Below are 14,516 nucleotides of genomic sequence, written 5' to 3'. Positions count from 1 at the left end.
ATGAGAGAAACGACACAGAAGCTAGCTAGCTGCAACATCATAAATTAATATACCCAAGGAAGACGACTATTAAAAGTTAATTTTTCTATACTAAACACTTCCTAGATAAGAGATAACTAAAAATAATTATAACTTTGAGATGAGGTTGTACTCGACTGGTCTGAAGATAACTGTAACGCATGAAGTTAAAGAGGTTTCGTCATATCTAACACCTGAAGAACCAGGGGAGCATCGACTGGTCTGAAGGTAAACATCTCGGACACTACTGATGTTACTGAAGCTTGCTCTATGGTTTTATCAGTTACTAAGTTATATATGTGGCATAATGCCAAGTGGTGATACTGGGCAGTACTAGTAGTCTAGTACTAGTGTAGAAGTTGGATCATATTTTGTTGCATGATGCCAATATGTGACACACCTAACACTAACTCGTACTAGTACTAGTCTAAAAGAAGGATCATATGCGTGTGGATGTGGCTGCGGGTAATGTTGAATGTAGAGACGTGAGGTTCTTTCACATGGTGGTTCAAATTACAATATGGGTGTGCTGTCGTTTAACCAGAGGGGTTATTTAGTTGGTATAAAAAGGAAATTGCTTCTAAATCTGTATTGAGCATTGCAACTTGCAATACCTAATAAGTTTCGAATGCAACACATTTAAGTTTCTAATGCAGAAAAAAAATGTTCTTTTTATTTCCTCAATGGAATTTTTTGATTTTATTCATGCAATCTCTTGGTATGCAGCTTGCTATCTATTTTATGTTGCTCTTCATAAATTATGATATTATAATGTATATTGCTCTGATTCTTCCATTTGCTACAGGAACCGAATTCTATACCTAATTAATCACTTAATGATTTATCTTCTGCTACATTTTTTCTAGAATGTGGACTTACGCATACATGTAAAGACATGATGTACTAAATTGTTCCTTCGACTATTATCTGGATTTACGCCTACTTGTAGTCTGGACTTTGGTAGATCTCATCCATTTTTTTAGCATTAGCGAAGTGAATTACTGAACTATTTATTGGTGTGTATTTTGGTATTTCTAGGATGTGGACATACGCATACACGTACAAACATGATATACTGAATTGTTGCTTTCATCATTATCTAGATTTACACCTACTTGTAGTCTGGACTTTTGTAGATCTGGTCAATTTTTTAGCATTAGCGAAGTGAATTACTGAACTTTTGCTTGTTGTGTATTTTAGTATTTCTAGGATGTCCGAGACAAAGGCAACATTCGCATTGCAGGAGGAGAATGTCCTTAAGAGAAAGTTGGATGATGTGGGATGGGAGTACGGGAGTCTAGCTGATGCTCCCAATAAGGATAAAGTGAAGTGTATTTTCTGTAACCATGTGAGCACTGGAGGTGTTTATCGTCACAAGCAACATGTGGCTCATGTTGGCAATGATGTGGCCAAATGCAAGAAAAGCTCACAGGAAGCTAAAGACAGGTGCAAGAAATCTCTTGAAGAGTCATCTAATAAGAGGAGGCGGAAGACTGCGCATGAGCTAGATCTCAAACAAACTGCAAATATTTCTTTTGCGTTGGAGATCACGAAGCTACTTGTATCGGAAGCACGAAGGCACACAAGTTAGGTACCATTGACAAGTGGACACGTCCTATTGATCCTAAACTGACACAAGTCGAAGCCTTGCATCAATAGAAGATATGAACAAGCCTTGTATCAGAGGATCAGAATGATTATTAACAATTGTGGAGGCCCGGATGCACGAGTGCCCTTTGTTAATTACTTTACTTTTATCTTATGTCTTTATGTCACTATGTGTCGAACTATTTGCATGCATATCTATGTGGAATTTTCCCTTTATGACTTGTGAGAGAAGTCTTTCAAATAAGATTCTCGGAGTAAAACACTTATTTTGAACTTATAATTTATAATTCTATGTCATATTAGGCCTTGCGTGATGTTTTCCTCTCCTGGGCTGCTACTTCCCCTTAAATAGACTATATTTACTGCTTCACATTACATGATGTATGTAATTTTTATCATGAAATTGTCCTTCTAATTTGTAATACAAAATGTCATGTGCTACACCTAGCAAAAAATTGTCCTCCACTCCTCCCAACTTGCCACCATACAAAACACCTTAGCGCGCCAAGGCTACGCCTAGGCAGGCTAGGCGCTAGGCAGAGGGTCACCGCCCGCCTACCGCTTAGCGCTTTTTCCAACCTTGATTTTGTATCTTTTTTATTTGTTCTGTAGGAGATGCAACAACAATAGAAAGGAACTTCTAGGTTGATTGATTTTATCATACTGCAATTTGAAACTCTGCAGCGAAATCCCAATTGGTGGGGATACTGACTAGGTCGATGCATGGCTGGGCTGGAAAGGAACCATTGGTGGTGATGGTCTTTAGACCTGCAGATAGAGTTCTAACTTGTTGCAAAAAATTTAGAATCAACTTTCTATTACGACGTTTCAGTACACATTTCTGTAGAGGTTTTCCCCAATTGTATTCTCCTAAGCTTTTCTTTTGGAAAACTGATGTGCATGTGGACATGACAAAAACGTAGTACAGAGAAGTTCATGTATTACTTCCATGAAGGTTCATGTATTACTAAGTGTGTGTGTGTGCACATATAATTTCTCTCTCAAACTTTCCTTGTTACTAAAAGAATAAACTCAAGAAGTTCAATTTTTTTAAACGGGTAGTTAGATGTATACAAAAAACTCAAAGTCTTCCCCGTTTCTAGGAAAACTATAAAAAGCTCTAGAAGTTCAAATTTAAATAACGGGCCAGTTAAATTTTTATTACAAAACTAGGATTTTTCGATTACTATAACATAAATAAACCCAGAAGTCCAAATTACAATAATAGAGCAATTCAAATTTAAAATCAAGGAAAAACTAAGAAAAGATTCTAAAAATAGAAATTTTCTATTTTTCAAAAAACTAGATGTTCAAAGTAAAATAACGAAGTGGTTCGATGTTTATGAAAAAATCTAGGATTTACCATTAAAAGACTTAAAATATTCGTCGTTATTAAACAATCAAGCATGAAGTTCCAAAATAGAAAAAAAGTCAAATTCAATGTTTATTTTAAGATCGAACACAATTCTTTACTCAAAAAATAAAAATGTGAAGTTAAAATTAAAATAACACATAAGTACAACTATATTAAAAACCTAGCATTTAGAAGCTCAAAACAAAAAAATGACATTTTGGACGTGTTTCCCCCATACTAAAGATTAAAACCAAGAAGTTCAATTTTAAAAAATGGAGTAGTTCAATGTATATAAAAACATAGGTTATCTTGTCAATAGATAAAAAAACCAAGAAGTTCAATTTGAAAAAGCGGAGCAGTTTGATATTTATTTAAAAATCAAATTTTTCTAGTTACTAAAGAATAAAACCAATATGTTCAATTTCAAATAACAAAGAAGTTAGATGTTTCTAAAAACCTCCAATTTTTCACATTTCTAAAAATATACAATGAACTTCAAATAAAAATGGTAGAGCGGTTCAGTGTCTATAAAAAACACAGATATTTTCACGTAACCGAGAGAAGTTCACGTACTATGCGGTGTGCATTTGTATGAAAAAAAGAATGAAAAAGCAAAGGCTAAAAGTTTTGTTGCTAGAATTTCAAGTACTTGGCCCAACAAAGTTCAAAAATTCTTGTGAGAGTGGTTGAACAGAAATACGTGATAGAAGTTCAAGGTGAAAACAGCGGGAAGTTCAACTACTACACTGAATCCGTTTCAGATAACAATATAAGAATAGAAAACTAAAAGCTTCAAAGGTTTGTTGCGAGAAGTTCACGTGCTCCTCCTAGCATAGTTCAAAAATCTGGTGTGAGATGTCCGTCATTCATTTAGAAGTTGAATAAAAGGCAAAATCAATGTTGTTTTTGCCATTTTAAAAACTTATCTCAAATGGCAACGAATTTGTAACACCTGTCTACATGAAAAACTTGCTGCTATTCATAAACTTTCTAACGGTATATTATGTGCTACATTTCGATGAATGGTTTAAAATTTTCATGTATACCGTTTAAAACACATTTTTAGGCATTCCAAATTTTTTTTGAACCATCGCGAGTATGAAAAACCGATCAACACGGGAAAGTTGCATGTTTTCAATAGCTTTCCATTAGTATATCATTTGCCCAATTCTGGTAAGTAGTTGGGGAGTTACGGGCAAAAAATAGCACGTCAAAAATAGAGTGAAGTTCAAACAGACATGCCCGAGAAGTTCAACTACTTCAGGCAGTGCATTTCCATTCGCGATGAAGTCAGAAATCATGATCTAATCATTTTCTAATTTACTTCAAAATGGCGGGAATATCATTTGTGTAAGTTCAAGTCCTCGGTCGGAGAAAGTTAAAAAAATATTGTGAGAGAGGTTTGTACAAAAGTAATATCATTTGTGTAACAGTGACGAATGGATGAGAAAATTACAAACGAAAATACATCACAGCAGTTCAGCGTGAAAACAGCAGGAAGTTCACCTAGTACACTGAATGAATTTCAGATGAAAAACTTTTAAAAATGTCGCGAGTATGAAAAAATAATTAACACGGGAAAGTTGTGTGTTTACAGCACCTTTCCATCGGTATATCACTTGCTCAATTATGGTGAGTGGATGTAGATATACGAGCAAAAAAAGCACGTGAAATAACAGAGTGAAGTTCAAGTAGACATGCCGAGAAGTTCAAGTTCTTCACACGGTGCATTTTCGAAGAATCTGTTTCGCGATAAAGGCAGATCGAATGATCTCGCCGTTTCCAAAATTAATTAAAAACGGCTAGGAATCATAGAAAATCATCAACATAAAAAAGTTCCCCATTTTCCGTAGCTTTCCAAGGTATATTATTTACCCCATTTCGACAAAGTTTGTAGAAATTATGGCGAAAATACGTTTTTAGTCATTTTCAAAATTGACTTAAAACCATAAAGAATTGGGAGAAACAATATATACCAAAAAGTTTCGAATTTGTTCAAGCTTTCCAATGCTATATCATTTGCTGCATTCGGACGTACGGTTAAAAATTAAATCATAAATACAAACTCAGTGGAACTTGTATCGTTTTCTAAATTACTCTTAAACCGTTCAGAATTAGAAAAACATTCAACATGAAAAATTAGGGCATTTTCATAAGCTTTGCAACGCCATATCATTTGCCTCAATTGGACTAGCCATTTAGAAATGACATCGAAAATACGAACTCGGCTATTTGGTTTGTGAAATTCTACCATTTTCCAAATTACTCTTTAACCATAGGAAATTAGAGAAAACTATCAACATGTGGAAGGAGCAGTTTCGCAGCAGCTTTCCAACGCCATATTATTTGCCTCATTCCGATAAATTGTTTAGAAATGCAATCGAAAATATGATTCATGTTCTTTGTGTGAAGAAAAAGTGGTTTTCAAAATTGCTCTTAAACTGCTTACATATTTGCCAAAAATGTAACTTGGTTCATGATACTCATGTCGATAGCTTTCCAACGGTATATCATAAGCCCCATTTGGGCGATGTTGGCGAAAGTTCAACCTAGCACTAGGGGGAAGTTCAGGTCGAACAACTCAGGCAGTAAAGTTGCAACAAACGCATGTTCATCATGACCCGAGAGCAAAATCCTCCAATGAGCGATATTCCTATTTAAAACAGGCATTTAGTTTCTAAAAACTATTTGCAGATTACACTTACATGATATATAACACGACTGACTAGAATAATTAGGGCGAGGAGACACGGTTGCAAAGATAGCCCGAAGGTCAGGTTCGTATAGAGAGAAGTTCAGGTTGTGTAACTCAGGAAGTTCAGGTTGTGATCAGAATAATATTCCGATCCTGTGATCAGAACAGTGTTTATGTATGTATGTATGTATGTATGTATGTATGTATGTATGTATGTATGTATGTATGTATGTATGTATGTATGTATGTATGTACGTATGTATGTATGTATGTATGTATGTATGTATGTATATGGCTTCTGCACAGCATCTCCATCATCATTATCAGTACATCCTACGCAGGTGAGTTAGGATGCACTTGATCCCAGAAAGGTATCTATCCTTCAAACCAGAGGAGTGCTTCAAACTAACAAGAGTACATAATATCCAACAAAAGAGGGTCATGCTACAGTAGCAGGATACATGGCTCAGTCTAGATATCAGTATGAATCAAGTTGTGAATATTTGTTGTTGGCATGAACCACATCGCCGCATGTCGGGTTTGCAAAAGCCATCCATCGCATGGAAGCTTGATGCCTTTCACACAGTGAAGATTATTTGGCAACAAGCTATGCGATGAATCTCTTGATATGGTGATTCATGAAACCCATGGTATGATGTGTAAACACAGTTCCCCCCGGCGAATGTAAGTTGCATAGCATGGTAATCATCGACGGTGATATGATCGATGATTAGTTGGATGATGGGATAATTGAGCCCGAGGAACATGGAGTGGTTGCCAAGACTGTAAACCCGCCTCTAGTTGAATACGCCTGGCCCAACGGAGCTGGGATCTTTCTCGAACATGATGTAGCCATAGCCAACAATGTCACAAACGCCCCAGGCATTGTACTGTATGTGGTTTGATGTAATGGTTTGGTTAATTTGGTGCGTACGAATGAGCATCAAATGACCGCCGTTAGCTGAACGAGTGATAAACCACCACCCATCGACTGGTATGATTCCAGGTCCTGGAATCATGAAGGTCAGCGCATTTGCGTTTGTTGCAAAAAAAATCAAATTGGACACCAAAAGGACAAAAATATACAGTCATGTTCAGAGTATGTGTGGAATTAATATTATTATAACCAATGGCGGAGCTTAGTGCATTGCTAGGGATTGTGCCCCCCCGCCCAAGATTGTCACATGCATGCACAAATATTTTTCAGAGAGAGTTCAGATTATGAATATTTGTGTGCTTGGCACCCCCACTGACTCATATATTGTACATGGCCCCCCCAAACAACTCTAGCATGATTCGTCACTGATTATAACAGTGAAACATATCATAGACACAAAATTGCAATGCCGTGATCATAATCACACCCCAAGTTAAAAAAATAAGCCATTAGCTTTCATATTCTAGCAATATGTCATGGTTCAAACATCATGTAACAATGTGAGGAAAAGAGTTATGACAGGGCCTACTCATATTCTACCATAGCACTTACTACTGTTCTTATATCAACTCTAAGCAATAACATGCGTTGTTACAAAAATATTGGAAATGAGAGTAACATATATCAATCATGAGGTTATAATCATAATATCTAATAACAATCATTAGATACCAATTGTTCTCATATCAACTCTAACAATAACATGTGTGGTCATAAAAATCTAGGAAATGAGAGGAACATATAGCAATGATGTGGTTATAGACATACTATCTATTCTAAATTTGTAATAATCAACCTGTAGTCGTATTCATAAGGTAAAGATGAGATGAGATAAAACAATTACACAGTGATAGATTCCACCAGTATAGGCAGCCAATCTGTGCGTCGACCGCGTAAACGATGCCATTGTGCACTATAGCATCAGATAGAAATGTTGGCTCAACAGGATTGACGATGAGCCCTAACCATGTATGGCTACCGGATTCCAGATAAACTAATCCCATGTTGAACAAGGCAATGAGCTTGTAATCCATGTAGTCTTCTGATGGTATGGGCACTTCACAAATTACAACCTTCAGCAAATAGAGGTCGAACCAAAAACTCGACGTGTCTCATGCGTAGTAGGCAGGAGTCTCCGGTGGGCCGTGAGGCTCGATGGCGGCAGTATCCAACGATGGAAGGGTGTTCTCTCGCTGGGTGTAGATATCCACGAAATGCCACAGACTACCAGATTGGTGGATGAGGACGATCCAGTTGGCCTTCATGCTCGCCCAGTAGTGGCCGCGCATGAAGGACAGGTGCCGGGTAGTGGTAGCATGTCGAGGGGCACCACGGCAAACTCTGTAGGATCGTCAAGTCGGTGTCTGGGACACCTGCGAGGATCGGGCATCAGCAAGCAGGGTGTCTTGAAAAGGGTCGGCCGGTTGCAGACGAGTAGACGGTACAACGACACCGAGCATGTGGCCATATAGACGGTGCTGGGCAGGTCCATATGATTACAGATCTACTCCGACAGAACATCGGGGAGGGAATTCTAATCGCGGCTATGCGTGTCAGTCGGTTCTGCCATAGGGTTTGTTAGGGCACCGAGTGATTGGGGTTTTTGGTGCCTGCGAGCTATATGGGAAGTGGATTCGAGCGGGCAAGCAAAGAAGATGGCGTGTGTGGCTGAGCAGTGAGCGGGGGGATATGGTACGTGCGAGCTACCAAGGAAGATGGCGCGGGCGGGCGAGAAGTGAGCCGGGGGGGATCGTGTGCGGCCGACAATGGGGAAGAGAGGAGGAAGAAGAGTGAAAGACGGGGACGAAAGTGCATTAAATCTCAATTATACTAGTACTACTACCAGGATATACCGTCCTTCGGAGTGTAAATAGTTACACTGATGACATGTGGGTCTACCTCAAGAGGGCCCATATGTCAGTTAATGGAGGAGAGAGGAGCGTAGGCGTATTTGCGGAAGCGTGCTCCACTGGAAAACATGACGGCAGTACGGGTAAGGCTAATTTAGTAACACCAACACGCTGGTTCAGCTTATTAATTAAGTGGCCCATCTGCTGCAGCATGTATTGTCACTTCACTATGAAGACTAGTTGAATAGTTCTCTCTGACCGAGATGGGGAATAATGGATCGCGAAGACTTCTTATCTACAGTATCCCTTTGCCTCTACGCTCATCCCATCCAACAAGATGAAACATTGGCCAAGGCACCCGGCACCAATAATGTAGGAGTACTGGTAGGGCTCAATCCAAAAATCTCATCAACCAAGGTAGATGGTGAGTGGTGGAATATTTTTGTAGTTTGCAAAAAAACTCAATTAATGCACTCGTTTTCCTCAAAAAATTGTGTTTACACATGCATTAATTTTGTGTCAAACTTTGACCATCTACTCCCTCCGTCCAGGTGAATAAGTCATCTTTGGTTGTGCATCGTGACCAAGGAGCGAAAAACAAGGGAACTTAATGTTTATTTGCTAATTAATAGCATTGCATGCCATGAACTAACCACTGCATGTCATATTTGGTAGTCTCGTGTCATTGAAAACATGCACGCCCACGTCTCTTATTGGTTGATATGTCAGGAAACGTGGTGGGAGTTAATTCACCGCGCCTAAGTGTTTTGGGATTATTTGGTTTTCGTAAAGAGACTCATACACCTAGATGGAGGGAGTATTTAACTAATAAAATTTTAATGCATTTCACCAAAAATCATATAACTGGATTCATATTTGAACATAGATTTTAATGGTATAGTTTTTTATGACATCCATTGAAACGTTGTTAGTTAAATTTATGGTCAAAATTTTACACTAAGTACGAAGGGGACCATTAAACTAGGACGGAGGTTTATATACATGTCAATAAAAAAATCATCAACCAATGTTGTAGTAAATGATGAGTGCCCGAAGATTTTTTTTCGAAAGTACTTAATAATGGGCTCATTTTCCTCAAGAAAATTGTGTTTACGAATGTATTAATTGAAATGCATGCATGAGGAACAAATGAACAGAACTTTTACACGCATTGGTGAGTTATCTCTTAATTCTTGCATGCAACGTTTTAATGAAGCTTGAAATATGAACATGTCAATGGGAGGGAGTAAAAGCCTCATGCATGCATGCATGCAACATGCAACACTGCTACCTCTTAAGCATGCGTTGGTTTTCCCTTGAAGAGGAAAGGGGGTGATGCAGCAAAGTAGCAAAAGTATTTCCCTCAGTTTTTGAGAACCAAGGTATCAACCTAGTAGGAGACTACACGCAAATCCCCTAGTACCTGCACAAACAAACAAGAACCTTGCAACTAACGCGATAAAGGGTTGTCAATCCCTTCACGGTCACTTACGAGAGTGAGATCTGATAGAGATAATAAGATAAATATTTTTGGTTCTTTTGTGATATAGATTGGAAAACAAAGATTGCAAAATAAACAGTGAACTAGAATTGTAGATTGGAAACTTATATGATATAAAATAGACCCGGGGGCCATAGGTTTCACTAGTGGCCTCTCTCAAGATAGCGTGTATTACGGTGGGTGAACAAATTACTGCCGAGAAATTGATAGAAAAGTGCATAGTTATGCTGATATCTAAGGCAATGATGATGAATATAGGCATCACGTCCATGACAAGTAGACCGAAACGATTCTGCATCTACTACTATTACTCCACACATCGATCGTTATCCAGCATGCATCTAGAGTATTAAGTTCATAAGAACAGAGTAACGCATTAGGCAAGATGACATGTTGTAGAGGGATACACTCAATCAATATGATATAAACCCCATCTTTTTATCCTCGATGGCAACAATACAATATGTGCCTTGCTGCCCCTGCTGTCATTGGGAAAGGACACCGCAAGATTGAACCCAAAGCTAAGCACTTCTCCCATTGCAAGAAAGATCAATCTAGTAGACCAAACCAAACTGATAATTCGAAGAGACTTGCAAAGATATCAAATCATGCATCTAAGAATTCAGAGGAGAATCAAATAATATTCATAGATAATGGAATCATTGTGGCACCCCGGCTCAGAGCGACCGGTTTACCCTGCATTGCCAGCCCAGAGACCATGTCTTCTGGCAACACAGAACATCTTGGTACAGAAAAACAACCGCTTTATTTATGCTAGCGGATCAGAGTTTATATTACAACAGATGTCGAGGCCGAGCAGCACACACGGTGCGGCTGAACAATATGTACATTATTTAGTGGACATAAAGGGACCTCGATCATACAACTATGCAGCAGCAGAACAACGTCGTAGCGGAAACTCCATAGCACAGGGACACCAATGTGGACCCGATCTAGACTCGATCAGCGCTCCTTTCCAACGCGACTTTCCTGAAATCTGGCATGACACGCCAGGTCAGTACATTGAATGTACTTGCAAGCTCACAAAAGGCATAATCATAATGACAAACAATATCATGACAATTAACCAATTAATAATGCAATAATGTTCCAACATGCTGTGCTCCTGCTCTTGGGATAGATGTCCCTCGGGACCGGCTTACCAACCGTGATCGTTCTCGGATCACAAACAAACCACCATCGTGGTCTTCACTAGAGTGACTCGTGATCCTTACGGCGATCACAACCAAACCACCATCGCGGTCTTGACCAGAGTAACTCGTGATCCTTACAGCGATCACAACCAAACCACCCATATTGGGTCTCGAACATCTCGATGGCCTTTCCACCATCATCATCAGTGCAAAGTTCATAACTTAGTGTGTAGGTTTATTAAACGTTGACTCATGGTGGGACCTACTACGAGGTGTCCGTGACTGTGGACTCGGCTATTGATAGATTATACACTCTACAGAGGTAGCACACTGTACCCACACCACGGAACCCATGGCATCGCACTCCCATTCCGGTGGACCAACGGCATTCCGACAAAACCTTTCCATTGCCATGACACTCTCTCGGCCACTTCGACCTAATCCCCAACGGGCTAGTCCTGGGTGGCCCCGTGTCTACCAAAGACACAATGACCACCGTCGGTACCATAATCTCAACAACGGGCACACAAGGTTATTCCTACTTACCGGGCAAGGGTAAGCATGCCATAACCTTCCCTAGTTGGAGGCACCGACCAGAGGCATGCCAATGGACCGAATCAAGGCCTTCCCACAAAGGAAAATGTGGTTACACTGGGAAAATCTCAATTCAGCGGCACCATGACCCAGTCAACAATATATTCAAGTTGAGTTATATTCAGGTTCAACTTAAAATGAAGATGACCGGTGTCATAGCATGCCATGAAATGCAATACTACCCATGCATCACATATTAATGAAAATGAATGATGTCAACCATATTCACACTAAGCATAAGCATCAACAACTTATATTACTTTCCTGGTCTAGGTAACTCTCACTTTACCAATATATTTTGCAGCAAGTACTATCATTTTCTCATGCAAGAAAATAACTTCGATTAACTTCTCATATGCATAACAATGATTTTACTATCACCACAAGCAAATCCTATTCTCTTTGCCAACCAAGTTAGGTTCAAACATTCTGTAACTTAAGTAAAATGGCTAAACAAGCACTTAACATGGTATTTTCTAGCAAATTTAACTATTTTATTTATGCAAGAAAATAACTTTAAGCAATTACTCATATGCATAACCAATCATTTTATCATTACCATAATTAGAGCTTAGCTTCTTTACCAACTAAGCTAGTTTCAAGGTTCTATAAATCAAGCATAATGCTAATACACACTTAACAGAATATAAATAACATAATAGTTATTTAAATTCATGGATTAATCATTTCATTCAAGTAAGAAAATCATCAATATTGAAATGGCACCATGAAAATGTCTCTGTGGCTTGCCTTAGTGCAGATGAGGTTCACAAGCCTTCTGGTGATCCTCAAGACAAGCCTCGCCCTCTGAAAATAATTTTAAACACAAGAAGAAAATATCAAGAACTCTTCTGAAAATCACCAGAAATTCTAGACAGCTTAGAAAAATCTCATTTTTGGTGAGTTGCTAGATTTCTTTGCAAAGAACATAATGCAAAAAGAATCAATTCATTTGGACTTATGGTTAAAGAGTTATAGCTGTTTGAAGCTCTCTGGAATTGAATTGAATTTGAATTTAGATAAACAGACTAGGGGAGTGACGTCGAAGGCATAAAGCCTCAAGGCGCCACCACTCGTACCGCTTCACGCGTGTATAGAGTGGCTGACTAGCGGGCCCCGCTAGTTAGGTGAGAAGGAGGGGATTAGGAAATAGAGGGGGTCGTGGCTTCGCTGGAGTTCTCACCAGCGATGAGGGCTCCTTGGCCAAAACAAGAGGGAGGGATCAAGAGAAGGGATGTAGGCGCACCTGCCCGTACTCGTAGCGTAGCTAGGGGCGGTCAGACGACGTCGGAATCGACCTCGCAAGCGGGGCCAGAGGGCGGTGGTCACCGGAGATGAGGAAGATGGCGAGCAGGGGCAACTTCAGGGGCTCCAGGGGGACAAGATGGCTTCATCGGAGAGAGGCGGAGGCCCTAGAAGGATTGCCCTGGCCTGGGAGGGGCTGGAACTACTGCAGCGGCCAGAGGGGATCGCCGTCGAGCTTGAGCTCGAGCACGGCGGCCCGCGGCCTACCTGGCCGGGCTACGGTTTCCTACGCGCTTGTGGGGTGTGTGGGAGTGGTGGATGGTCCTCGAGGAGGCTGGGGGCAGCTCCATTTATAGGCGAGCGGAGAGTGGGGTTTCGGGCTCCGCCAATGGACAACTGTCCACGGCGCCCGGCGACGAGCGGCGTCAGTGAGAGGGGGAGAAGGCGATGCAGCTCATGCGATGACTATTGGCGAACGGGGACGAGCACATGAACGAGGAGAAGGCGACGAGCACAGTGCGCACCGCACTGTTGGGTTGGCCGGACCATGCCCGTGCTCGCTGCAGCGAGCTCCGGTGTCGGCGAGTGCCAGGGGGAGTTAATGGCATTGAGACGAGGATGGTGGCGAAGTTTGTCATGCTTAGGCAGGCGGGGAAACGAGCACGCGATCAACAGAGGCTCGGGCGCGTCGCAGAGCGCGTCGGCCGCATGCCAGCACGCCTGGACGAATGCGGTCACCGCGTGAACTCTGACCTCATGCCGACCTAAGCCCAAACTTCTTGTCTGGCATGTTGTTCGTGGTAGTTTTGAATGTTACCACGCTTTGGTTTGGCTCCAGATGCAGTAGAGAAGATTTTACACACCAGGTAAGTTTTTGGTCAGTAACTTTGAGATGTTACTGAGGTCAAATGGCTGGGAGTTGGGAGCTGTGCTTTGGAGGCTAGCCATCATCTACTAAGGTGATGATGCACAAGAAAATTCAGGCACAAGGGAGCAAGTAAAATGGTAGTTGCTGTAGAAACCACCATTTCTTTCCAGAACAGAAAATATTTTCTGTAGCAAAAATATTCCAAAAAGTGATGAAATATTTTTGCTCAGGAAGGTGCCCTAGGGTTTAAAGAATATTTGGGAATTTTCTCAGATTTTTGTGGGCAAGAAAAATGGGAGTTTCTTTGGAGCTCATTGAACTAGCTAGGGTTTTAGAGAAGAAAAATGAATATTTTTCATTTAAGAAAAATATTTCCAATATGATTTTGAGATGGATCAGAAGTGGAATGATGATTAGAGAGGGGAATGATGCACTTGGGTGAAATCCAAGGGTGCCCAAGTGTCTAAGTCCATATGAAAAGACTCAAAAACACCAACTTTCAAAATAAATCCAAATGAAAATTAGGCAAATAAGACAGGGCAAAAATCAGGCTGTCACAAACCTCCCCCACTTAGAATGAATCTCGTCCTCGAGATTCGGTTGCTTGGGAAAACCACTCTGGATAATGAGCCCTTAGGAATTCTTCCAGCTCCCAAGTTAATTCTGACTCTGTGTGATGCTCCCACTAAACT

At 40.4% G+C, this 14,516-nt stretch overlaps 1 pseudogene; it reads left to right on the top strand.

The window, feature by feature from the left end:
- Nucleotides 1-1,186: 1,186 nt before the first annotated feature.
- On the top strand, nt 1,187-1,677 carry LOC147979396 (uncharacterized; annotated as a pseudogene).
- The last annotated feature ends 12,839 nt before the right edge of the window (nt 1,678-14,516 follow it).

This window comes from Triticum urartu, chromosome 3A (genome assembly GCF_056163025.1).
Source record: "Triticum urartu cultivar PI428250 chromosome 3A, HENAU_Tu73, whole genome shotgun sequence".
In the NCBI taxonomy this organism is placed as follows: Eukaryota; Viridiplantae; Streptophyta; class Magnoliopsida; order Poales; family Poaceae; genus Triticum; species Triticum urartu.
Note: the sequence above shows the minus strand (reverse complement) of the source record. Positions and strands in the feature narration are given on the sequence as shown.